At 46.7% G+C, this 10,557-nt stretch overlaps 1 pseudogene across 1 annotated transcript; it reads left to right on the forward strand.

Moving 5' to 3' along the window:
• Positions 1-457: 457 nt before the first annotated feature.
• On the forward strand, positions 458-5,277 carry LOC113198740 (galectin-16-like; annotated as a pseudogene). Its single transcript, XR_013342494.1, has 4 exons — positions 458-503; positions 1,985-2,061; positions 2,438-2,647; positions 4,770-5,277. The product of XR_013342494.1 is annotated as a galectin-16-like (transcript).
• Positions 5,278-10,557: the final 5,280 nt, after the last annotated feature.

Genomic DNA, 10,557 nt, shown 5'->3' on the forward strand with positions numbered 1-10,557 from the left:
GCCCCTCCCAAAGGTAGCATAGGCTGCTTTCCAGCTCCCGGCCCAACAGTACATAGACTGCCCCCCAGAAGATGTGGCTGGAACAGGTGTGAGAAGGTTTCCTGCAGCCCTCGCTGGGCGACACTGACGCCGCCACCGGGACTTCGCATAGGTTCAAAATGTGCAGAGGATCAATTTCTATGCTCTCTCGGATAATTTCCATCAGGGTCAAGGACTTGACCCCTTGGTCCACCTCGTCTTTGCCACTGACTAAAAATCAGGAAACTCTACCCCCGCCGGGGCTTCTGACCGCACAGACACAAGCCAGAAAGGCAGGCTCAGCTGACCATCTGTTTCCAAACCGCCCACCCCATCTCGCCCGCGGGGAACCCTTGCTGGGAGGAGCGTGGAAACGGGAGAGAAACCGGGGGCGGGGCCTGCCACAGGGGGTTGATGAACCCGCCCCTCTTCGCTCTTCGCTGAAGGTTGGAGCAGTGCAGAAGAAGGGAACAATGACGAAACGGGTGAGTCGACAGGGTGCTGGGCTCCGTGGTCCCAGGTCACAAGAGAGAAGGAAAAAGTGGAGCTTTCGTGGGATTAAAGAATGAGCATTTCCACTGTGAATGTTTGACTGATATTTGTGGGTGTGGGCAAGAGCCAGACCCTGGGGACGTAAGAGATCCTTGCAGGGGCACTGTGGCACATGTCTGTGATCCTAGGGACCCAGAAGGCTGGGACAGGAGGATTGCCAGTTGGAAGCCAGTCTGGGCAACTTAGTGAAACCCTGCGTAGAATTTTTTATTTCTTTATTTTTATGTATTTCTTTATTTTTAATATTTTTTTTTTAGTTGTAGATGGACACAATACCTCTATTTACTTATAATGTGGTGCCGAGGATTGAACCCAGGGCCTCACACGTGTGAGCCAAGTGCTCTACCACTGAGCCACAACCCTGTACCCTTCTTTATTTTTATTTTTTGGTACCAGGGAGCCCAGGAGCGCTTAGCCACTGAGTCACATCCCCTGTCCCCTACTTTTTTTTTTAAATTTTGAGACAGGGTCTCGCTGAGTTGCCTAGGGCCTGGCTAAATTGCTGACTCTGGCTTTGAACTTGCAATCCTCCTGTCTCAGCCTCCCAAGTCACCCATATTACAGGCATTTGCCAATGCACACAGCTCTTTCCCTCTATTTAAAGGAGCAGAATTGGGGCTGGGGTTGTGGCTCAGTGGTAGAGTGCTCACCTAGCACGGTCAGCATCACATAAAAATAAATAAATAAAAATAAAGGCATTATGTTCACCTACTTTAAAAAAAATAAATAAAAATAAAGGAGCATTGTTGGTCGTGTGTGTGTGTGTGTGTGTGTGTGTGAGAGAGAGAGAGAGAGAGAGAGAGACAGAGAGAGAGAGAGAGAGAGAGAGAGAGAGAGAGAGAGACATGCTGGGGATGGAACCCGGGGCCTTGTATATGCTAATCATTTGCTCTACCACTGACCTTCACCCGTACCAGTGTTGTTTTTCTCTTGAGTCAATTTTTATATTTTTACATCCATGTCTCATTTCCACAATTTTAGATAATAGAAAATGATCTGGGAATGAGATTCCAGAAAGCACCATCCCCTTCTGATGGGTAAACCCTCTACAGACCCTCCCTGTGTCAGTGATTCCAATTAAGGTTTTACATGTATCTATTCCTGTGTTCCTGAAAACAACTTAGGACATAGGAATTTCTGATAATCCTCCTTGTACTGGGGAAACAGAGGCACGAAGTGTTCAAGTAATGGATGTAACAATCTCACTGCTAGTGAGAGGCATGACCTGGGTTCAAATTCAGATAGCCTGAGTCTTCTACTACCTTCCATCTTGACAAGGATCCAGATACCTGACCATGGTGGTGAAGGGGGTAGAAGGGTCCTCGGAATTTGTCATTTGACCTCTAATCTGCTGCCCCACTGGGAGCCCACCCCTGGCCTGGTCCCTCTCATCCACTCTCAATTCCCATGGCAGGTCCCATACTCACAGAATGTGAATTTGTCTGTTGGTTCTTCGGTGACCATCAGGGGGATGGCGAGCAACACGTTCAGGTGAGTGCTCTGTAATGCACGTGTGGCGGGTGGAGGAGAAGTGAGAATATTAGTGCTTTGGGGCCCAATGCATCTATTAAAATGTTTACTTAGCACGATGCTGGCACTTGGCAGGTGCTGGTCCTGGAGCTCCTACAGCAGCAGGCATTAAACCTTTAGTGATTGGGCTACAGGCAGGGCCAGGGGCCTGGGGGACATTCAGAGAGTTTGAGCTGTGGCGCTTTGTCAAGGGACATAGACTTCTCAGGGTATGAACACCAGTAGGCCCTGGTCAGTGATGGCTGCTGCTCTTGGTTCTTGAGCTAAAGGACAGAGTAGCGTGTGTGTCACTACAAAGAAGGACCCTGCCCAGCCTCCTCTGTGCTCTGCCTTTCAGAAAGGACCCTCAGCTGCAGGTGGATTTCCACACTGACCGGACCCCACATCTGACATGGCCTTCCACTTCCGCGTGTACTTTGGCCACTATGTGGTGTTGAACAGTCTGCAGGACGGGGGCTGGAGAACCGGGGTGACATCCCACAAGATGCCCTTTCAGGAAAACCAACCATTCAAACTGCGCTTCTTGGTGCTGAACAATGAATACCAGGTGAGTGCCCAGGAGCAGCTCCTGCCCACCCCCCTGGGCTCTCAGGGGCCGACACAGTTCATCCTGGCCTGGCCCAAAGGAGTCTGTCATCCACAACTGCTCCTGCCTGGGCACTCTCTGCCTGTACTGCCCTTCTCAGTTCTTTTCCCAAATATGACCAGGATCAAGGTCAGCTCAGAGGCCCTTGCCACCAAGATGGAGCGTCTCTTCTGCCTTCACACAGCTCTCATTTCTGCTTATGCTGTGATTTTGATTTTCATAGAGCTGAACAGTTAAAATATGCACATGAATAAAACTATTTTAATCAGTCCAAAATTAAGTCTTCCTCTCACCCCTGAACTTCAGTCCTCCTGTCCTTAACAATTAGGAGCTCTTTTCCTCTCCTTCTAGAGATGATCTACATTTATATAAACATTGTGTATATATATATGTACAATACATAAGTATAGAATATATTGATATATATTGTGAAAATATACTGGTAACATATGTAAATATCTAAGTATATGTTATATATTACAAACCTTATATTTATATTATATAAGTAATAAACAAAACATCACCCAGGAAGGCTTCCTTCCATCATGTGAAAAGGGTAGGAAAAGGTTTGTTGGTGCCCTGAGAGTGCGTGCCACCCACAAGGAAGGGACTGGCTGATACGGATGCACATATAAATGACGGTGTCCGTTTCTCCATACTTTATACTTTAGGAGCTAGAGCTTATTTGTTGTCAAAGAATATATTTGGAGGAAGAAGCAGAAAGTAGGGCTGGGGATGCGGCTCAAGCGGTAGCGCGCTCACCTGGCATGTGTGTGGCCCGGGTTCGATCCTCAGCACCACATACCAACAAAGATGTTGTGTCCGCCGAGAACTAAAAAAATAAATATTAAAAATTCTCTCTCACTCTCTCTCTCTGAAAAAAAAAAAAAGAAGAAGAAGAAGAAGCAGAAAGTAGAATAGTGGTTACCAGAGCCCAGGAAGGATGTGAGTAAAGGTGGGAGCTGGAGAGAGGATGATTAATGGTTACAGAGCTGCCCTTGCATAAGCAGAGTGACTTCTAATGATCTGTAGCATGGTAGGGAGCTATGGTTGACCATGAATTGTATGTTTCACATGAGCTAACAGACAAATTTTTTTAATACCAGGGATTAAACTCAGGGGCACTCAGCCACTGAATCCCATCCCCAGCTCTTTTTTGTATATTATTTAGAGACAGGGTCTCACTGAGTTGCTTAGTGCCTCACTTCTGCTGAGGCTGGCTTTGAACTCACGATCCTCCTGCCTTATCCTCTGGAGCTGCAGGGATTACAGGCATGCACCACACTGCCTGGCTTAATTTTAATTTTTAATTAAAAAATTTTTTTAGTTATAAATGGGCACAATAGTTTTATTCTATTTATTTATTTTTAGGGGATCGAACCCAGTGCCTCACACGTACTAGGCAAGCGCTCTACCACTGAGCCACAACCCCAGCCCTGGTATCCTGCTTATCAAATCATCTGTGCTCATCTACCTCTTTAAGAACATTGAGGGGCTGAGATTGTAGCTCAGTGGTGGAGCACTTGCCTTGTACTCGTGAGGTCCTGGGTTCAATCCTCAGCACCACATAAAAATAAATTAAAATAAAAGATATTGAATCCACCTACAACTAAAAAAAAAAAAAAAACAAAACATTGAGGTTTCATTGTCTACCTGCAGTAGTCCCAATCTGAGCTACTCAAAAAAGAAACTGCCCTGAGCCGTGAATGACTGCCAAGGATTGTGGAGCCAAAACATATTCCATCAATGAGCACGTATCGAGCACTAACTTCATGGCAGGCTCTTTGCAAGCTACAAGGATTCAAGGTTCATGACACAGTCCCGGCCATGGGGATCTAGGGTAGAGAGGAAGCCAAGCAAAATGGACCATGTGACGTAGAATGGTAGACCCTCCACAGAGAAATGAGAGGGAACACTGAAAACACCGTGAACGACTGAAGCAGTCACAAAAGATAGAAGTGTGTGTGTGAGGCTCTGGAGTACGGTCAGGAGTGTTCTGGGTGGACAGGGTAGGTGCGAGGGCAGACACGGAAAAGAAGGCTGGACACTTGTGCTGTACTTCTGACACGTTTTCTTCTCCCAGGTGATAGTAAACGACGAGCACCTCTACAGCTTCACCCATCGCGTCCCGCCGAGTTCTGTGAAGATGGTAGAGGTGTGGAGAGATGTCCTCCTCCACTCCATGGAGGTCTGCTAGAGAGGGACCAGGCTCCCCAGGTTGAGGCATTCCCAGAGTCCATGAACAGAAATGATTCCTCCTTACCCCTTCCCTACCCTTGGGGATTAAAACTTTGCCAAACTTCATGGGATTTGTGTGGGAAGCCATCCTGACACGTGATTGGGCGACTCCTGTTAAGGGTCTGAGGCGCTTTGGCAGTGTCGAAGCTTTCCCGACCCTTTCCTGATGAGAGAGCCCATCCGTGTGGGGGTGTGCCTGACCACTGACCCCAGGGACCCAATCACTGACCCTGACCTTGGAGTGCAGCCCCCCCTCGACCTTCATTGGATGGAATTCTCCCCTGAATCTCTTGTTCCCCAATAAAAAGCTACTCCCAGGCGTGTTCACTCTCTCTCCTGCTAGCCCTGAGTAATCCTTGCTGCCCTGCTGGGCGGTTAGAGAAGGGAACCAGAGAGGGGAGCCATCTCGGACCTAGCAATAGAAATAAGGTAACTGAGTCTGTGTGTTTTATTTCGATCTCTTCTAACTAACTTTATGCCTAAAACCTCATTAATGAAACCATTGGCTGGTAGAGATTTGCTTTAGAGTGAAAACAGAAAAACAAAACAAAACCAAGTGGTCATCACCAAGAGGGGTGTGGGCGTTCCAGGGAAGGGATCAAGGAATCAAAGAAGAAAAATCTTTCTGGGACACAGAGAACAAAAGATAAGTCACTGAAATTTCTGAGACATTAGTAACACCATCCTTATATAGTACTTATTCGATGTCAGACACTGTAAACCAAAATCCCGACCCAGTTTCAGATGCCCAAACTGAATTGTTAGGGAGCAGTCCACAGCCACAGACAGGACTGGGTTGGTGTCGGGGGAAACTTGGTCATTTGAGGAACATGAGATGAGATTTCTGAATTCATCCATTTGAAGGCTGTTCGTTTTGTTTCAAGGCTGTGCCTTGTCTGGCGCAGGAAACGGAGAAGTGAGAACCTGAAATTCTCAGCCCAAGCCCAGTCAGAGAACCACAGAAGTTCAATGACGGGACGCAGTAGTGCAAGTCTGTGATCCCAGCAGCTTGGGAGACTGAGGCAGGAGGATCGCAAGTTCAAAGCCAGCCTCAGCGACTCAGTGAAGCCCTAAGCAACTCAGCGAGACCCTGTCTCTAAATTAAAAAATAAGAGGAATGGGGATGTGGCTCAGTAGTAAAGGACACCTCGGCTCAATTCTGGTACAAAAAAAAAAAAGTTCAATGGCAGCCTGTTGGGAGCTGCCCTGAATGCAGATGCCTTTAGGTCCTGACGCACTGGGTTCTGAACAATTGTCGCCTTCAGTCTGGCAGTGCTAGGTCTAGGTCGCAGTAACTTGGGCGTTTTACCCCAGCTTCCAGGAGTAGGCGTCACCTGCTGGGGCTGAGTGACACTCACCTGTTCCTTTGTAATCCTACCCCTCTGCCCTTTTGGGGATAGAATATTCCATGGAACAGCTTCCCCCAGTAACCCCACCCCCCACCCCAAATTCGAGGCGTGCTCTCTCTCTTTCTTGCCTTCCTTGCCTCCTTTGTGGGAGCTGGTTCAGAACCCAAAGAAAAAGGTATTTCTCTGTCTCTGTGTGATTATTTTGTGCCAGCCCAGTTCACCTGGAGTGACCCTGACTGGTTTAGTCATATGCTGTGACAACGGCCCTCAAATAATGCCCCCCTACCTTTTTTCCTCTAATTCAAAATCTTACCAATTTATTTGGCCAGAAACCTGCAGGATCTATGTTTGAAAATTATTGTCTTGGTTTTAAATCAAGGAATATATAATTTATTATTGGCACAAGCACAATTTATATACATGGAGGCAGAGACCAGATTTTGGTTTTGTACCCATTCAGATAGGCCCTGCAGCATGACAAACCTCCCCAAAACATACTGTTTAAAACAATAATTTATCGTGTCTTCCAGGTCTACGGGTTCTCTGGACTCACAGGGTGCGTCATGTGGTTCTGATCAGAAGTAGGAAGGGGAGAAGCTTCTGGAGCATGTGTTGGGCTGGGCAGATGCTTTCCTCAGTCTAGTTCTTCACAGCCATGGCTGAACCGCCCTGGGCTGGCAGGTCATCTCTTCCTGACCTCCGTCGCCATCTCAGATTTCCTCAGTCATGGACTTCAGGTGTCTCATGGTAGCAGGGCTTACTGAATGGTGACAGGCTTTCAACAGAGTGACCTGTCCAAAGGGCTCAAGCAGAAGGTGCGAGGTATCATAGGACCTAGCTCTGAAAGTCATACAGTGTCCCTATATGTCTATTTTTTTAAGGTGTATCCCAGACGCAGCCCAAATCTAGGCTTGGTTATTTTGATTTGTGGTTCCTGGGGAGGTGGGAGAGCAGCCTTGGAGACCCATCACTCCACCTTCAGGCGCCCATGTTTCCGTGAACCAGAACACTAAGCCAGATTTAATACAACTATACCAACAGGTTGAAGTCCAAGATGATCTAAATCGGAAGTGGTGCCTATGAGGCGAACTGAATATATAGTCTCAGGTTTGGTTCTTATCAACATGTGCAATAAAAGGACAAGTTACCTGCCCCGTTCACAACAAGAAATATAAGACTGAAACAGACACGGGATGGAATGCAGTTAACATTCCTATTTTGGGGGGCGGGATATGGGGGCTTCTAGGGATGGAACTCAGGGGCACTCTACTACTCAGCCCCATCCCCAGCCCTATTTTGTATCTTATTTAGAGACAGGGTCTCACTAAGTTGCTTTGCACCTCATTATTGCTGAGGGTGACATTGAACTCGAAATCCTCCTGACTCAGCCTCCTGAGCCTCTGGGACTATAGGTGAGTGCCACCGTGCTTGGCTAACCCGCCTATTTTCAAGAAGGAGCAACAGGAGATGTATAGAAGTCACTGATCCATGTCATTTGTGAAAACAGCCAGACACACATCTATCATTCCCTTTGGGAATGCAGTAATTGGCTCCGCCCTCCATTTCTTAACTTTTCTGAGTTCCTGCCAAGATGAGAGAGTGACAGCCCCTCTGTCTGAAAGGACTCTGGTGATCTGCTCCTTTGCAAGTCTGAGAACCACTTAGGAGAAATGTGATGTCACCTTTAAAAAGGATCAAGGTGTATCTAATGAGGTCCTGATGTGGGAGGCCACTCTGAATGATTTGCATTCTCCATCCCGGAGCAGAGAGGCTTTGACCGTCACTGCATCTCATAGTGACCTGGACATTGCCCCCATCCCAAAAGTTTGAGGACTCGTCTTCAGACATAGGTGTGTCGCCCTGTGGGTTGAGCTACGCTCACCTGTTCCTTTGTGATATTACCCTTTGTCCTGTTTGGGGTAGAATGTTCCATGGAAACACCCTTTGTGTGTCCCTTTCTCTTGCTCTGCCTTTGGGTGTGGCCTACCCAGGTGTCAGTCACCTGCTGACAGTGGACATCATGAAGCTAGACTCAGCCCCCTGACACCTGACCCCTTGCCTCATTTGAATAGCTTCTCCTCAATAAAAGGGGTCAGCGCGTGCTCTCGCTCTCTCTCTTTCTGCGGACCCTTAAGGTCAGAGGAGCCGTCACAGGACCCCAAAGAAAAAGGTATCTCTGACTCTTGTGTGGTTATTTCGTGCAGCCCAGTTCCCTGGAGTGACCCTGAGTGTTTTAGTCGTGAGGAACGCAACATCCTGTGAAACAGCGTCTTCATACATAAGGACTATGGCAGCCGTCAATTTTGATTGTTGTCATCCACTCTCACCATATAATTGCCACAGTGTGTTCAACTCCAGCTTCACTAGGGCCTCCTCCCTTCGCCCTCTTCCAGCCTGACTTCCAAGTCACAGCCACCTGTGCCCAGATGAGGACAGGCTCCAGACCTTTCTTCATTGTTTCATTCCAGTATGGGATAAAATTTCCTCCTGTCTAAATTCTTGGCTTCTGTTTAGACACATCTCCTTCCTTCCTTCCTTCCTTCCGTCTTCCCTGTCTCTTTCTTGGTCATTCCTGTAGTTTGATTATGAGCCATAGGATCCCAGTGTTAGTCTGTAATCCATTTGGGGGAAATCAGGCAATGCTTGCTCTAATGGATAGAATCTATCCTGGAGTCGTGACTTGCTGACCCGAGCATGACTTAGAATTCATAACCACTTGCCCTTTGGCTAGTGGCTACTCTGTCTTAATGACCTACATAAACCCACAGGGAGGCCCTGCTATGAAAACAGAAATGTCTTCAGCTCTCTCCAGTCTGGGCTAAACCCCTGAAGGAATAAGTTAGACAATACTGTCCTTCATGGTAAGGTCCCCCAAACCTGGTTTTCCTCTGCTGTCCTGTCCACATTACTGATTAGTCACGGGCCTGGGCTTCGCTTCTGAGTGAGGAGCAGGCAAGACGTAAAGAGTAAGGGGAGCCCTTGGTGATGTGCACCTGTAATTCCAGCTACTCAGGAGGCTGAGGAAGGAGGATCCCAAATTCAAGGCCAACCCAAGAAACCTAATGAGTCCCTGTCTCAAAATTAAAATAAAAAGGACTGGGGATGTAACTCAGTGGTAGAATTCCCTGGGTTTGACCCCCAGTACTACAAAAAAGAAAAAAAAAAAAACAGAATAAGAGGGATTTTTATGAAGCATAGCTCAAAATCTCTATGATGGGTAGAATTCACTTAAGATATTCTAAACTAAAATTTCTGAATTGCTGCAGATTTTCCTACCACAAATTCTTATTCAACAAAGTTTAAGACTAAAGAAATACTCATTTTTCATCAGCATTCCACACATGGATCATTTAGAAATTATTAAAATCTTTTTCCTTCCAGATTTTTCTCCCAGAGGGACAAGTATTGTAAAAGTTGCTCTTTTGTTTTATATTCATGGAACTACAATGACAAAATAGACATACATGCACACAAGCAGCTCATAAGCTGTATATTAAGATGAATGAGCTGGGCGCAGTTGTGCATGCACACCTGTAATCTCTGTGGCTCGGGAGGCTGAGGCAGGAGGATCACAAGTTCAAAGCCAGTCTCAGCAATGTAGCAAGGCCCTAAGCAACTCAGCAAGGCTTGTCTAAAAATAAAATACAAGAAAGGGCTGGGGATCTGACTCAGTGGTTAAGTGCTCCTGAGTTCAATGCCTGGTACTAAAAAAAAAAAAAAAATTTAAAAAAAAGAAAGATGAATTGGAATCTCATTTCACACACTCACTGGCATGATATAAAGATATGTAGATCTCTCCCAACTGCCACTATCTTCAGCTGTTCCTTATCTTTTTTCTGAAACTAGAGAAATCCGTGTGGCTCTTGTGTAAATGGCAGTCTGAAAATGCCAAAGAATTCACACCCTCCAGGAATGGCCTTGATCAAAGACACTCCCTGGGCTGAGATGATTCTGAAGTCTGTTGTAGGCAGTTTTCCAATGTTTCCACGTGGGTTGAACTTCACTGTGTTGCAGCGGCTGACGACAGCACCCCTTTCCTGACTGCATTCCCTTCCCGAGGCTCTCCCACCCGCTTTTGGTGCCATCTTGCTCTCCCAAATAAACTACTTGAACTTGTCCTCAGGTCTCAGGATCTGCTTCTGGAAAGACACACTGAGAGAAATATGCAACGCTGTTCAACGGTTTTCCTTCTTGGCTACAACTTGAAAACTACCTAGTCTTCAACTTAGTGACCCATGAAGACCCTTTGTATTTTTTCCTTTGTATTTTTTTCCTATAGATTTT

Source organism: Urocitellus parryii, chromosome 15 (assembly GCF_045843805.1).
Source record: "Urocitellus parryii isolate mUroPar1 chromosome 15, mUroPar1.hap1, whole genome shotgun sequence".
Classification (NCBI taxonomy): Eukaryota; Metazoa; Chordata; class Mammalia; order Rodentia; family Sciuridae; genus Urocitellus; species Urocitellus parryii.